Source organism: Harpia harpyja, chromosome 11 (genome assembly GCF_026419915.1).
Source record: "Harpia harpyja isolate bHarHar1 chromosome 11, bHarHar1 primary haplotype, whole genome shotgun sequence".
Taxonomy (NCBI): Eukaryota; Metazoa; Chordata; class Aves; order Accipitriformes; family Accipitridae; genus Harpia; species Harpia harpyja.
This window is the reverse complement of record NC_068950.1, coordinates 3842054-3859043: the sequence shown is the minus strand read 5'-3', so window position 1 is coordinate 3859043 and position 16990 is coordinate 3842054. Positions and strand designations below refer to the sequence as shown.

The 16990-nt window shown below is 44.2% G+C and overlaps 1 protein-coding gene across 1 annotated transcript in view; it reads left to right on the top strand.

Moving 5' to 3' along the window:
* The window catches only part of LOC128148297 (fibrillin-2-like), a 116356-nt gene that overhangs the window by 31504 nt on the left and 67862 nt on the right, over positions 1-16990 (top strand). The window lies entirely within an intron of this gene.

Below are 16990 nucleotides of genomic sequence, written 5' to 3'. Positions count from 1 at the left end.
CAGCTCCAGTAAGAACCACAGTTTTCACCAGCTAAGCATATGGCTCTTAGTGACATGTGGCTTTGCTGTATTTCATCCAGCCAGCATGTGCTGAGTGGCTAGATCAGGTTTACATTTGGGCAGTGTGGGTATGACTGAGGTTTTGGCTGAGATATGAAATTTCTCCCTTTCCTGTTGGCTTAAATGGACATCTCACGACACTGCTCTGATATGATTTTTGGCAAGGTCAGAGTGACACAGAGCAGAAATGAAACTGAAACATGAAGCCAACGTGCAAACTCCCAGGATTAAGATCAAAGCACCCTGGAAATATTCTGCTTTTCTAGCCTCTCGCTTTCTCGAGATTGGGCTAATTCTGTTTAACTCCATGTCCAAGGATTGGACTGTTCTTGCCTTTAATGTTTTTTTCCAAGTTGGGGATTCTTGGCAACGTGATTTAGAGGGTGAGATAGGAATAACAGTTGGTTTCCGGTAGCCCAGGCATCAGCCAGCCCAGCTTGAACAGTGGCCAGCAGAAATACGCAGAACTCAACATAGTTGTGCAATGTTCCCTGGTTGCAAAAGTATCTACTGAACCTAATGGTGCAGGTGCCCCATAAAAGGCCTCTGCTGTGGTTTGAGCCTCACATTTATTGGATGCAGAGAAGGGAAAGCTTTTTAAGAGCCTCCACACACATTTATTGAAGTAACCTTTCATTGTTCCAGTCTCCTTCTTTGTACTCTACTGCAAACACAGGTATCGGTCAAGCACTGCCTTTATATATTCTTTAAGCCCTCTCCCTGCCTTTTTCTAACACACACACACACGCGTACATGCAGATGTGGATTGCTGTAGTTATGGACAGGAATTATGATAACAGCCTTTCTCTTTTGAAGGCTCTACCTTGCAAGATTCCTTCCCCTAAAACCCTAAACCCAAGCCCCAGAACTGTGTCTGTAGAGCTGCTTACTTTTTTTCTAGCTCATGGGGATCTGAAGTATTGAGATTCATAAATTGATATGGACATTGGCCTTGTTTGAAAAGAAAGCTAGAAATTTCTTAAAGAAACTTCTGGATACAGCAATGCCAGGAGGGACTGAAAAATCCAACTGTCCTGACTCTTGTGTGTGTGGTAGTGGCGGGGGTAGGAGAGAGAGTGGAAGAGGCAGGAAAAGAAGGGGTCTGAGCAGGGGCAGACTTTGGAGACATCTTGTAATGTATAAAATTCTTTAAATAAAGAGAGCATTTTTACAAAGCCTTTAGAGATTTGGTTTAGTCCAGACTTGTACTAAGAGACAAAACAAGCTCTCCAGCTGTGTATACACAGGTCTTCCCTGCCAAGACAAACAGAGCGCTTGCTTTGCTAAGAGATGTTAAAAGTTACACTTTTCAAAGAGGCTCCTGGCTGGGCAGTCTGTGAGTTTGCAGCCAGGTGAGGTGGTTGTGACTGACCTACCAGAATAATTAGCGTGACAGCAAAGAACTTAACCCTTCCAAGGAGAAAATTAATTCCTGCTCCATCACTAGGCCTGTTAACATGAAGTCCCGAAGCACCAGACTTATTGGAGACATGACCACTGTTGAATTCCTGTTCAGTTTCTCCATTTAAAGCAGCCATAGTATTTGAGATGTTTACAAGCATCCTTGGGAGTCTCCGGCAACAGGAGACTCAAGTAGCAGGCTTGGAAGCAACATGGATCACCTATAGCTCTCCATTTATCTCTGAGTCTGGTTCCTAAAGATTTTTCTGAAGAAAGATTAATTCAAAGCAGAGCCTGAAACCCACTGGCTTCATATGTAGGAAGTACAGCTTTCAGCCCAAGGCTCCATGGTGATGCTCTCATAGCACGGCTGGGTAGGTGGTTGAGTACTCTGGAAATTCCTTGGATTCCTGCCTGCATCTCTGTGGGCAGAGAGCTTCCATTAATGCCAGTTACTGTCTAGCAAGACATCATTCACCTTCCTCCTTCCGACACAGAGTAGCTACTGTGGTGTTTCTCATGGGGGAACCATTGCTAACTACTAAAAGCAGCACGCTGGCACTAGGCAATAAAAATGCACTCTTGCACTCTAGCATCCTTGTGTCTGCTGCTTCCAGACCACAAAATGAGAGACTGTCCTGGCTACAGAGCACGAAGAAAATGACAGGTAGTTTAAGCTGGCTTTCACTGCCTTTCAGGAAAGAAAGCAGAGATAATGTGATACGTACAGTCATTTCGCTCTGTGCTGTGAGATGTCTACTGATAGAAACCATCTGGGCTGGCAGATCAGACCACACTCAGCTGGCAGAAGAGAGGACGTGTTGTAGGACACATCTCTCCACCTCTCCCAGCCCCATTACTGAAATGGGGCAGTTGGTTTGAATCATAGCTGGGTATTGTGGAGATTTTATGTTCTGAGCATAGGACAAAGCAGTATGAGCTCTGCTGCTCCATCCTGAGTCTGGCCCACTGCTTGTGCTTGTTTGGGCAGCTCATTACATCACCCTGTTACATTTCTCTGTAAAATAGTAGACATTTTGCTGCAGCACAAGAACTGTGAGGAGTCACCAAAGGGTTGCAGGAGGGCTGGTAAATCAACTGCTAGCAGCCGTAAGAGCACGATTGAGGCAGGACTGTGTGTTGAGATACAGTCAACTGTGTATTTGCTCCTGATGATGTTCCCAAATAAGTCACCTCAAGGCTAGAGCCACAGTGTTAAATAAACCATAAGATGCCTCAGACTGAAAAGTTGTGTTAAGAGACCAGTCTGGTAGGAAGGATGGGCTCGCTCCAGCTCATATTGCTGTGGCTGGCTGGCTTCTGGACCAAGAGCTGGTTTGCCTCCAGCCAGCATGAATGCACTGGATATTTGATGATGTGCTTTTACAGGCGGAGATGTTACCTCAGCCTAAGAAAGGACACTGAATATTTTCAGCTTGATATAAATGCCAGGAAATGTGGTTTTTAAAGAGCCCTTCTGTATCAAAATTCACCAGTATCCACGTTTCAAGTGTAGCAGAAACAGGCCAGACGATACCTCACACACAGATGGCCCTGAACTGATGACTCTTTGGCTTTGCAACTTGCTATTATATTTGGGGACCTCATCTGTCTGCTCCTCTGTCACTCATCTGGTTCTCTACCAAAGAGCTCTGTAGGAGAAGCCTCTTGAGCTCAGCACAGGCATAACCAAGAGTACAAAGGGATTTCCTTCAGCCAGGACAAATCTCTAAGTGGTTTGTTCAAGCCGAAATGCCAGTCTTCCTCATGAACAATTCTTACCAAGAAGACCTGGATAAAATGGTGCCATTACTTCAGGAAGAGTCTTTGGTCAAACACACTTTACATCCTGAGGGCTGTACCCTCTTCAGCAGTGCACACGCTGGCAGAAGTGGCTAGTTGACAGTATCACAGAGGGGTGGGATGTCCCTTAGCAGAAAAGTCTTTCTTGTAGAATGTGACAACCCGTGAAAGCAGGGGCTGCCCCCGGTCATTCTGCTGAAGCAAGGCAAAGGGACTGAAAGCTGAAGGAAAACAAGTTCAAATTGGAAAAAACAGATCATGTTTTTAACAAGGAGGTCCGTTTCAGCTGGTTGTCTTCGACAGGAATGTGCTGGATCCCCTGCTGCACTACAAAACCTCACTTTAGACCTCTGTGGGATAGATGTGTCCAGCTGAGCACAGCGTGCCGTGAAACCTTATAGGTGATGGGCTGATAACAGCACTGAGAGGCAGGATTCACTGACCAAATGCAGACATTGCCTTTAGGATGAATGTATACAGAGGGGTGATCAGTTCTGCCACAGACATATGGACTATGGACGTCTCTACATTTAATCAGGTGAATCCAATCTCTGGAGTCTTCAGATCAAGAGAGAAGGGCTTTCTAAGGACGTGTTGTGGCTAATCCATATGTGGTAGGGTTTAGGCAAGAGTCTCTGGTTGTCATGCGCTAGCTTGCTTGCCGTTGGGACTTCAGACCAATTCATTCTTAACAGATTTAAAATCTGTAAATGCCTGAACAGTGTAAAGATAGTTGTCTGTAGGCTTCTCTCTGCTGCAAGGCACAGCATGGTTGCCACAATCTGATTGTTATATGTACAGAAGATAATACCACGCAAAGATACTAACTTGTTTCAAAGAACACAGACCTGCATTAGGCCAGCTAATATCTGTGCTGAGGAGTCGGGATTCTCAGAAAGGCTCGTTAGCTTTGTACAATTGCTGTTGTTTGTAGTGTGGCCATTAGCTGTTCCTTTGCTCTCTGGAGGTGTGCTTTCCTACAGGCTTTGGGGTATCAGTTTAGACTGGCAAGCAGTGAAAAATGTGCCCATCTGTGTTGATGAAAAGAAGGCATTCAAACCGCACAAATCTATCCGATTACAGATTTATTTAGGGTTTTAATTTGACTTTATTTTGCTATAACCATAAAAAGAGATAATTTTACTTTTAAACTATAATAAACTAAATTCCTGAATGCTAAGCAACAGCTTCTGCTGCTGTACACTCAACAAGCTGCATGTTCAACAGCTCAGGGCTCCAGTAAGAGGCTGCTTTGTAATGGAAGCAATCTAGCTACCTTCACACTTCATTCAGGAAATACTCCACTTCAGAGGTAAATACCTTAATAGCTAGGTACTCAAAGAATCTTAGCATCATTTCCTCTCTCTACTTGACATCTTCAGGGATGAAGAACTACTGAATATATTCTGTAATCCCAGCAGCCTTTGGTAACCTGAACTCACATTACATCAGTGTCAGAGGAAAAGCTGCAGTACAGAAAAAATGAATCTGTGGGGAGAGAAACCAATTTTTTTTTAATAGTTTTACAGAAAAATGAAACATTTTGATGTCATGTCTCTGATTTCACCCTCCTTCAAGTAGGAAAAAATTTGTTGTAAAAAGTGACAACATTTGACTCAGGTGAAGGTGTGGAAGCTCCTCCTGATTCCAAGGATGAGGTTTAATTTGTTTTTTTTTCCATCCAAATGCTCAAGTCTTCACTGTGGATGCCAGCTGGTACCTCTTGTGAAAGAAAGTCTTCATTTACTTTGGAAAAAAAAGATTTTTAGAGTAACATTCTCGATCTTTGTGGAGACTGTGGCTCCTATGGTTTGTCTGGTTCAGAAGGCCCTTGCTATGTCTGCATGTCCTTTCCTCTTAATGGTGCAAGATTTCCAAAAGTTTAACCAACAAACTTGTGGGGTGGTGTTCTTCAGTGCAAACACTTCTGGGCTGAGCTGAAAGCCAGCTGTGGTCCTGAAGCCTTGCATAGTTCCTCCCAAGTCCCATATCCCATGAAGAGTCTTGGAAAGGATTGTGTCCATGTAAAGATAATAGCAAACTTAAAACTGGCATCCAGTGTCTGAGTTCTGGCTCTTCCTTAGCCAGTGCAAGAAAACAAAGCCCTATCACTGAATGCAGTGTTTCAAACATGTGAACAAAAGCAAGGTTAGAGCCACAGCAGGTCCTAGATATGCAACATCCAAGGAAGAGGCAGTGTGTATCTCCTGTTCTTCCATAGTCCTCACTGCAGGACTGTTCTCTTTCCAAAACCATAACCAGGACTGGGTTGGATTGAAGTGAAAATGCTCCCAAACAGCAGCTTCTCACCAACAGAATCCATGTCTTTCAACAATTCACAGCCGTTTTCAAGAGATTCTCATTTCTCCTATTTCTTTCCAAATACCTCGAGGACTGTCAACCATTGAGTGAGGAGGACACAAGCTTTCAAAAACTGCCATGTGTAGACGGGTTAAACCGTCTACAACCGTCCTCTAAAAGAGGAAGACTGAGAGCCTGTGTGTGGACCTTGATCCCATCCCATGGTAGAGCCTTGGTTGGTCTCTTTGCAGCAGGTCTCCAGATGAAGCCACAGCAGCAGTCAGTGAAGAGCAGATCATGTTCTGCATGTCCAGTGCTTCTCCAAAAGCACTTGGGATATTACCAGAGTGGGCAAAATTGGGTCCCAGGCATAAACAAGACATAGTACATGGGAAAAAGGACAGATAGCATCTAAACCGCTACTCAATACATTTTACTTTAAATCTGTTGCTAATTTTCATCTGTTTTCTTCCTGCATCTCCATTATTCTGCTTATATCAAGATACAGCTTTTTATATTTTAGCATGTATGTAACATGAGGATCTCCTTTGATGTGCACTCAGGGAAGATTTCTGAGTCTCCATAACATGTCTGTGTCTGTAGATTCACCAAAGTTTCAAAAGGATTTTGATGTCTTTTTTTTCTGGAGGGTGGCCTTGTGAACCCAGGGTTCCTTATAACTCATACAATTCCAGTCCTGGAAGAAATGTCCATTAACAGTGAGTCAGACTAATGCAAGTCCCGGGATTAGCATATTTTTATATGCTTTATCAATTTCTTAAAGATCCTTACTGTATAGGACAGCAGTTGCTCTCATCCTCCTAATTTCATTTGATTTCTATCAGTCTAACTGCCACTTATCCATTGTCCTGAAATATTTAAGCACTAGAAGAATTGCGTAAGGAGGCTGTGGATTTTTATATCTGTAGGTGTTTAAGAGCAGGTTATACAAATATTGGTTAGGTCTAACTCTGGTAGTCAGTCTTGTCTAAGGGAAAGAGAAATTCAAAATGATCTCTAGCATTCCCTCCAGCCGTAGCTCTTCTAGTGACAGACACCCCATGCCATATATAAACAGAATACATGATCCAAAACACCATCTTGTAACATACAGATGGATGCTAGTGAATGTCTCAGTATAAATGGCACTTTAATCCACTCAGATTTCCAGATGGTGGGAATATTGCAGAATACCCCATTATTCTTGCTTGTAAGGCCTCTCCAACCCCCTTCTGAGAAGAGTTATTAAGAGTGGCTTTGTCTCAGCTTTTCTGTTTCCTCTTCATAATGATTTTTTTTCCCCAATTTTTCAGTCTAATTTGGAGGTTTAGGAGAAACGAAGCAGCCACACAGGATGTGTCTGATCCCCATGCGTGCATGTAAAAGCCATAGCAGGAAGCAGCCAACAGTAACGTGGTCCCTTTGCTCACTCCTGCCTAACTCAGGTCACAGTCCTGAACTTCCGAAATGCCGCTCCTAGTGAAGTAATCCGTAGGGATGTACGTATTTCATACCTTTAGCTGGAAACTCCCCCAGAGCCAAGGCACGCAAGAACATACAACATGCTAGCAAGAAAGGGACCACAAATAGTTCATGGAAATTCAATGATATCTGAGATAACTTGGAAAGGTCTTTAATCTCAGCCTTTGCATTTCAGATTAAGGTACGTCAAATTCATTAATTTGAGCTGCCCAGTAGAATTTTTGTTTTGGGGATAAATGTCAGCTTGGCAAAAATATCTCCTCCATACAACCTCTGGCTGTGCCTGAGGTCCATGCACATTGTAAAGCTGAGCCCCAGTCCATCTGCTTTTCTGAACGAAGAGTGACACACAGCAACAATCCCAGAGGAATGGAGAAATCCCAGAAACGTGGACTGGGATGTGGCTCCTGAGACCAAACTGAAATTTGCTTTGCCTGGGCCTCCACATGCCTCCCCTGAGCTGCAAGGCTGTGCCAGGGTGTCATGAACTCTCCTTCATTTCTTGGGTTTCAGTTTTCTGGGGTAGGAAAAAGGCAAGGGAAAGCACTGGCTATGGTGGCTCCTTTCTGCCATGCCCACTCAAAGCCGTCTGGGTGGTGCAAGTATAGTATGCAGCTGAGACATGAGTTTGCCGAACACTCGGCAAGCCCTTCTTCCTATCAATTCTGGATTAAGCTTGAAATTACTTCAACCAAAAATCTTATGGAGGAATGCTATTGGCAGCGGTTAAGATTTTTTTCCCCCAGATGAGCTTTTTAATAAAAGACTGTGTTTACAAAGAGATTTCTCATCCTCATTAGAAACCAGGGGTTCAGCTGATTTTTCCTAGTGCTCTGCTAATCCAGATGTTAAGACATAAAGCAGAACTTGTAGCTGAGATGTGTGATGGAGTTCCTTCTCCTCAGCCTGCCTCCAAAGGTGAGGCATAAGCTCCCATTTCTCTACATTGTGGTAGAAAAAGCATTTTGATAATCAACTGCAGTCCAAAGAGCTCTGACATCTACTGCTATAACTTGCCTGCCTTTATGCAGAAAGGTCTGGCAGAAACTTCACCATGAGTGGAATGCAACTCTGTACTCAGTTGTAGGTTGCCATTTTCCTCCTGCAGACAGGTTTACTTCATAAAATAATTATAGTTCTGTGAAACCACATTTCCCTCTGATCTCTGCAGAAAGCCAGTCATAGTCTGCTGGGAATATTGGTGGGATGTAGACGCATCCTGCACATATAATTTTCCTGCATGCCCATGGGCTTTATGGTACAATCCTTAATGAGACAATCATATACTACTTTTCCCCTGCCAGAGAGTGGGCAGCACTCCCAAAGTACAGCTACTTAATACCTTTGTTTGCTGCTTGGTGTTCAGCATGTAGCTCAGAGGCCCGTTCCCTGAGCAAAATGGGAACCAGCCTCTGGAATCAGAATTAATTTCCTTCAGAGACTTGCATGGAAATAGCATTCCCAAGATTTATCTTTAAATCTGACAGGAATGTTTTGACTGGAATTTTCCAAAACTGCCTATCCTGGGTACAAACCTATTTCAGCCTGAATAGGTAAAATTTGGCAAATGTACAAGTTTGAGGGTCTTTGCAAAGAGATGCATGAGTCAACCTTGTCCAAAGGCAAGCCATTTGTGTTGCCACTAAGAAACACAGGAGCGTTTGAGTCAGCTGTAGCTGAGTGAGCCGAGGAGGACCCATCATGGGTTGGGACCTTCTTGTCTCTGCAGCTGGCACCTCATTCCCTGCTCTGGGTTGGGCAGGAAGGTGGCTGTCTTATCTTCTGACCCTTCATCGCTCTTGGATGCAGTGACATGTGGCTTTCTCTCCTTCTCACTGTGGGGAGGGGTGTCCATGAGCAAGAGTAGTCTGATGTTATTGAACCTGCTGATCCTCGTGGGAGAAAAGTGGCATGAAGATAAATGCCTGTTTTCACACTTCACCCAAATCTGGAGACTCTCTCGGCAAGGGCTGTAAGCAGCCCTCTGCTAGCTGACTGTGAGGAGTGCAATAGAACATCACATCACAGTCACAGGCTCAGTGGAGCACGTTTGGAGGTAGATGCATGAACAGCTGCAGTTCCTGTGCACTGATATCAACCCAAGGCTGTGCATCAACCCGCCGTTCTCTGCAAGCCCATGAAGATGACGAGGAGGAACGCAGACTGGCAGGAGAGGCATTGCTTGGTCCACATCTACTCAAAGGCCCTTGGGCAGTTCGGCGAATGGGCATTCGGGTCATGGTGGCACAGCAGCTCCAGGCCTCTCCGGACAAGCAGGGTCCACATACATGCCCCATTTGTGGCAGGGACTTGGAAATCTTCCCACTGAAGACAAAGACAAAGCCTGCTAAAGTGTACTGGGATAAGAAGATGCTAAGGAGAGCGCAATATTTCCTCTTCCATTAATACAGTCTGAGAAAAATCTAATAACATGCTGTTTGTGTCTACTTGGTCATTTCTGAGACTTCTTCCTTCTATTTCAAGATGCTTTAGCTGTGGATAAGCCTCTTCCAAAGAACACCTTGCTCTGCCTCACACAAGCATTGCATTGCCACTTTTGAAATACAAAACCTTTGCTGAATGCAGCAACAGACAGATGAAGATGACTGCAGCCCATGCACAGTAACATTAATACGATCAGGCAAGACCTGTAAAACTAACCACATTGTTTGGAAGTCCTTGCTCAGTAGTGTCCTTGCCGTTACTTCTTCCCAGCTCATCGTCCCAAAAGGAAGGTAGGCAAAGTCCACAATCTCTCTGCCCAAAAATGCTTCCCGCTTGGCAGACACAAATTTCTCCTTCCTTGCTCAGTCCTATCAGGAACACACACTCAGCTGTTCAGGAGGAATCCCCCCCAAATTCAGTCACAGCTCAGCCCAGCCCAGCCACCATCTCCATATACTCTTTCCCCCGATATGCGGGAGCCTGGCCATAGCCATGATCTCTGCCAAAGGAGTCTGAGAGGTGCAAGTCTTCCCCCCGGGGCAGGTGTGTGTGTGGGGAAGAGTCTGGAGCTACCACACCCCATGCCACCCCCAGCACCTCCATTCCTGCACCTCCATCTCTGGACAAACTGACCAGACAGGTATTCAACAGCCCACAGCATTCTGACCCCGTGGTCTCTTCCAGGACGGAGGACACGGCATGGCAGTGCCAGGCCCCTGCTCAAACCCTCCCAGACATTTCTACAACTGCTGGAACCACTGGCCCCGTGTTACCATGTGTGCGCTTTGTGCCTCAGATGCTGCTGTAGTGGAGAGCCCTTGGAGGAGGGTTGTGCATGGAGCTCTATCTCAGGTTTCATCAGGCTAAGACTTTGACAGGAAACTGTAAAAATAGGACAGGAAAACTTAAAAAAGTTCTCCCTTTACTATTTCCTTTGAATATGTTTTTTCAGCACTTGGAATGTCTGGCCTTATAAACTGCCCCAGCCAGCTTTTTCTTTTCTGCAAAAGTCCAAACAGTTAAACATCAGGAATGTGGCTGTGTTTGTATGAGGTAAGGAAATGACTAGGTGGAGAAAGTATTCCATGAGAAAGGAGCCCTTTACGGAGACCCTCATGCTGTTCTCCCTGCATCCACCATCCCCCCTCCCACCAAAGCTGTCACGTATCGACACAGCCTGAGAGGCTTAGCAGATATTTAGAGTTGCGCTGTGTGCCGAGACCTACGATCAGTGTTGTAAAATCTCTGCATTCACGTTTAGTGCAACAGAAATAATCGCAGGATTTTTGCTTGGCTCCTTTCGGTTGGTTGTCTGGCTGGTGGCTTTTGGATGCTGTTCCCCTGTGTACTTTCCCATATGTTCATGGTCTCTCTATAAGCAGGGCATGAACTGCCCCATTGAGCGTTTAATTTGTAAGTTATCAGCTCTCCCGGCAGGTCCCAGAGGGCACAGCCAGTCTTCTCCGTGGGGTCTCTGGGGAACACCCCCATCACAAGCAGCCAGAGTCTGTGTGGGAGTCTTTTTGGGTAGAATTTGCAGAGGCATCTGCCAGATTAGTGCCTCGCCTTGGTTGCATTGGCTCTCGCTCACTCCCAGAGCTCCAAAGCCCAGAAGGTTACAGACAGAAAGAATTGCAAAGCTGTGCTCCCGTGGCCTGGGGGACCAAGCCTCCTGCTGATGGAAATCATTCACTCAAAATAGAAAAATGGATATTGGGCTTGATATCCACTCTCCTTGCTCTCCTGTACTCAGTTGCTGGAGCTTTTAGAAAGCAACGTGGAAGCGTGCCAAAGCCTGGGGCATGTGTTGTAGTGACCTCATCCCAGCGAGGTCTGTAGCTCTCTGGGGATTACTTACAGGCCACGTTTCTCCTTACTGTTTTAAGAAAAAGCCTTCAGCGAAAGCATTGTTTATTATGAGAAGGAATTTGATTTTTAGCAAAGAAAAATCTCTTCTTCCTTGCTGCTCTCTTTATTTATTTTGTAAAGAAGGAATTCACCCAGCCCATGGTCTGTCTCACAAGGGGATTCCAGCCAAATGGTGCCAGAGAAATGGCAGGCTGAAAGACGGGGTGAGAGTGCGGCGGAGAGCTCTTCAGTCCCTTCACCTTCCTTTTAGCCTGGACTCTGCAGTTCTGCTTACACGGCTGGGGTCAGGCATATTCGTCTTTCTAGGATTGTGTTTTAAATAGCAAGGAAAGTAGTGCAATTGTTCCTGCTTTTGCATCTTCACCCAGGGATCTGGATTCCCACTGCAAGCATTAATTTACTTGGTGATACCCTGCTGGGTAGATGGATGTTATAGAAGTGGAGGAAGCTATCCTTTTTCTTGTGAAAATTTTCAAACAAAATGCTTCTCTTCAAAAGTTCTTTGTCAAAACCTACCAATTTTCCCCAAGGTACAGTAACAGCCAGTTAAAAGAGAGTAAAATGTTAATTTTAAATGCCTTTTGTTTTCCCCCTACAGCAAAGCAGTAATTTAAATTGGATATGAAATGAAGTTGTAAATATTTCAGGTTCAGATACTGTTTCAATTCAGGTGTTGTTACAAAACATTTGAAAAATGCCCTTGTTTATGGAAGTGTTCAGTTTGAGATCTCCTTCAAAGAAATCAGTCTGAGTTGCTGAAATTAACATTTCCATGAAAATAATGGCATTGAGTTATGCTGTATAGCCCAGGGAAACATTCCCTACAAAAGATTTCCATTGTTTTCATTTAGCACTGGGGAAACTGAGCAATAGAGAAGGTGCCTTCCAACTGTTGTACATAAATGTTTGATAGCCTCAGAGTGGTAATTTTAAATAGTCTGAAACGGATTATTCTTTTTTAATGAGTCCAAGCTGCATTTCTGGCATAAATTATAGCCATGGCTGGCAAAGAGTAGTGCATCATTTTTTATTACCTCTTGTAGGAGGTGAGGCAGGTTCTGGCAAGGTGAACTTGGGTTAAGTAGGGTAGGCAAAGCCTGGTCAGCGTCCCTGGTCAGCGCAGCACCCCAAGTGCTGGAAACAGAGAAACTACGAGGTTTTGTGTGCTGGCTTGGCTGAACCAGAAGTACTTGAAGCCATTTACTGTGCTTTAATGTCCCACCCCTTCCAGCAGGACTCCATGCAGCACGTGGGTGAAGGCAGATGTCCACAGCAACCGTGAAGCGTTCCTCCACTTACATCCTAGACACACTAATTAGGAAAGTTAAAAATGTCTACAGGGATATTTTCAGGAAGCTGCTTGCAAGTGGAATAGCGTGGCTCAGTGTAAGAGCATGTGTAATGGCATGGATCCCACCCATTAACTCCCCAAGGGTTTGCGGCTTGGAATTGTCAGGAACGGCCATTCATTAGCTATAGGGGTTCCTAACGATATCCATGACAACCAGCCAAACATGGAAACTGGGAATGAGGTCTATTCCTGCTACGCTTCCTCTTCTGAGCACATCTGGGGCCTGTGTTGGCTGCAGGATTGAGTAGATAAGACTCACTGTAGCCCCAACATGGCTCTGCAGCATCTGCAAAAGTCCCCAGTTCAGGCTAGGTGGTGCTTCAAAGCCATACGTGGGGGGAGGCGAGGGTTTGAAAACAAAGAGCATAGCAAAGAGTCAGATTTCTTGTGGTTAATGCAAACACGTTGACGCTTCAACTCTGATTCCATGGTGCCTTTTGCAATTTGAGCGCTCTCTTTCCTTGCTGGCTGCTCAAGACAAGTAGGCATGAATAGTAACCTAATCTAACTCTACGGTGATAAGAAATCTACAGACTGAATCTCAGACCATGCTGAGCACGGTCTACTTTGAAATTAATAGGACAAGAAAGAAAAATGAGATCAGTGCATGGATGAGGCTGATGACAGATGCTGGGCAAGAAGCTGATGTCTGTCCTATGCTGTGTGTTTACTGTTTGCAAAACTGTATTTGGAGAGCTTAAGTCAGGCAGTGAGCGGGCATGTTGTTTTTTGCAGCTACAAATGACTGGTAAAGGCCCAGATATGCATGGCCCTGCTGTGTTAAAAGTCTGTTCTGTAGAGGTGAAAAGATTCTGGCTGATTCCCAAAATAAAGCCTGATCCAGTATTTCTTGCAATCTCTTTAATGAGAACTTTACCTGCAGATGGAAAGGTGGAACTCATCCATATCCTACCACTGGACACTGTTACTGTAAGGCTGAGTAAGCTTGAAAGAGGGAACAGGAAGAAATCTCAGCTTTCAGCAAGGAAGCCACCTCGTCTCTGTTTTTCCAAGGAATGTACCAGCAGAGACCAAACTTCTGAAGGACAACTACCTGCAACAGGGTTCCTGGAAGATAGGATCCCATACATAGACTGTAAAAGGGCTTTAGACATCTCCTGAGTGCACATATTTCCTTAATAAAATTTGATTGGTGCCTCATTAAAAATTTAATAATTTGACCATTAAAATTAGCAACAGATGGGAGCTGGAATGCAGCCAGGCTTTCTGGACTCCAGACTGCAATTTCCTTGGCTTCATTCCCTCTGAAGAAGTAATCTACATATGAAAATCTATTTTTGTCAATTATTTGTTTAAAAGGGGGTGTTCTCCTTACAATCATACTTTCATTATCAATCTCAAAGATTTCTTGCTGCGTTGCATCCAGCCATGCCTCAGCAGGATAATGTGGGAGGTGCAAGTTTACCCCTTTTCTCTCTGTACAGTGCTGCCATGCCTCAGCTTTTGGGTTATACATTTATGTGATTTGACCTCCTAAGTCAACCAGAGCCCTTTGTAGGTACAACCACAATGACATCAGCCACATGTTCTTCTCCATGCTCCTTCTGACTAGGAAAGGGGGAAAGCAAGCCCTCTTTATTAGGTGTTTCTGCATTGTCCTAGGGTTAACAAGGTTTCAGAATAGCTCATAAAATGTATGATATTTCACTGTACGCACATAGGCACTGCCACATTCAGCCACAGCTGCAGCCCACCTAACTGTAGTTATCTAACACAGAGGCTCCAGCTGCAATGATGCTGCGGCACAATGTTGAACCCAAAACAACTCTAAAATTTAACTGCCCGGATGGCTTACGGAGTGGTAAGAGGGTGGATTCAGGGCCCCTGCCTGAGATGACTTTGTGCCTCAAAGCTCTGGCAGTGCCCATAAGCTAATGTCTGGGGAACAGGGTAGGAACAGGGCAATCCTGTATGATCCTCCTCTGTAAGAATTTCCTGGGGACCAGGCACCTGTAGCTCACAATCTTTGACAATTCACAACATCCTCTGTTAGAATTCCCCTTAACTTATATGTTGCCTGAAGAACCACTTTTCTCAATTTATTTTGAATCAGCATTGCTTCTTATCTGCAGTAATGCATGCTGACTCTGCAAGTGAGTAGCCTGTTCCTCCTCAGGCCACTCATGATTTTGTACCCTGCTATCAGGTCTTCCTCCAGGTGTTTCTTTTTCAGACTGAGAACTGCTAACCAGTGCAGCTGTTCCTCGTACATAAGCCCTTCCACACCTTTGATCATCCTTGTTGTCCTTTTCTGATCCTTTCCCAATTCTGCTAGCTGCTTTCTGAGTTGGGGGCTAGGACTGCAAGCAGCCCTCAGGATGGAAACAAACTGTGAGTTTAGTGATGATGCTCTCTCTTTTGTTCTTTATTCTTCTCCTAATACTTTAGTACAGTCTGTCAGCTTTTTTGTTGTTACTGAGTTGATCACTCTATTGAAATAAGATCACAAAGCAATTTCTTTCATAGTTCTTTGGGTACGATTGTTGAGAAGATTTAAATTGTTCACTAGTGTGGTTATAAAGAGCTCTCCTTGGTCTGTTCCTCAAGGTTGAAAATTTGAGCAAAAGCCTTGCAGTTTTACTAAAAAAGACAGCGGGTGAGAAAACAACTCAAATTTTGTTGATTTCTTTTCTAGGAATAAAGTAGAACAAACTAACGCGTTAAACTTGGCATGGCAGGAGACATTAATGAGGACCATGTGCTTTGGTATCTTGTTAAAATTTGGGTCAAAAAAAGATGATTATTTGGTAACTCACCATTGCAAATGTAGTACATATTTCTGTGCAGATTTCCAAACAAAGGCATTTTTATGAGATCACGTCACCTTTATACCAATGTAACTTCCAAATCATTGCCTTTTTTTTTCCCCCTCAAATCCTTCTTGCTGTTTACATCTCAGTGACAACCACAGACCAAACTTGTTTTGACACTCTTTTCAGCATTAGTTTTTAAGTATGACTGTGCTCCCAACTGCTCAAGAAATATAAATCAGAGGGAGCATTAAGCTGGAAATAAGTAATTATTGTGCTAATTGATTCTTTCCCAGAGATGGAGGAGGATTTCCTGTGTGGTTTCCATGTAGCTTATGCTTACCCTGATGCCAGGTGGGACAATAATAACACAGATGAACCTCACACAGTTTTTACTCGGCACAAGCCCCAGGGCTGAGGAAGGCACATCAGCACAGGCACTGGCAGTCTAAAGCCTGCAGTAATTGCCAGCATTTCCAGATGATCTTTTACAGCCCAGGATAAAGGCACTCTGTCATGGTTTCATGCAAATGTAGGTTCTGCCAATGTGGCTGCCATGCAAACATACCCTATGGGAGAAAGCTTTCTGTCTCAAACCATCTATTTAATGGTTTTCCTTGTTTTTTATTCTTTGCACATGTGTGTCAGGATTTAAATAGAAGGGAGCTGATTGCAAAGATCGTGTGTGGAAAGACTTATATCTGAGAACTTGCAGGCCAAGAAATGGAGCTTTGCTTTGTTGAGTGTCTACATTATACTAAGACATTTCTGGAAACAGAATTATTAATCTTCAGATGTGGGTGCCAGTGCTGCCCATGGCTTGTGATTTAGGTATAACCACCCTCCACACAAGTTTTTTGTTGCTTTGCATGTCAAATCCAAATGTTTCACTGCAAAGACAGCTGTGAGCTAATCTGGGTACTGATGCAGGGATTTGGGTTCACAGTCAATTACTAATTACTGGGCGCTCCAACATCAAAATTCCCTAAGCAACTTTGCAAATCTCAGCCAGGCTATCTGAAATAACAGCTATTTGACCAACACCTAACTTTCTTAGACAGTTAATGTGGAATTTTCTGGTCTGAGAATAACATGGTTAAAGGTCCTTTTTCCAGCCACAGATCAAACACTTGCATGTAGTCATCTATTCCCAGTAGAAGGAAAAAACCTCTTGTTTAAGAATTTTGTTTCCTGATGAATTCCTGCTGTGCTAATATCCCTAATCAAGGGTCATGAGAGCCCAGACAGTGGCAAAACCAGATTCCTTAGTGCAAGCCCTTCAAAATCTTTTTGGTTTTAAGGGATAGGAGGGTCCCTGTTGGGAATGGGAAACAGGCTAATTGTTTCTGCAGCGTCTGGGTTTTAAAGATCTAGTTAAAATTGCCAGGGGACCTTTAAGAGTTAAACCAAAGAAATTAATCATAATGACATGTATTACTGCAGGAGGTTGCCTTTACAGAGATTGTCAGAGAGTAAAGAAGTCCCTTTGTGGGCTTTACAGTAGACA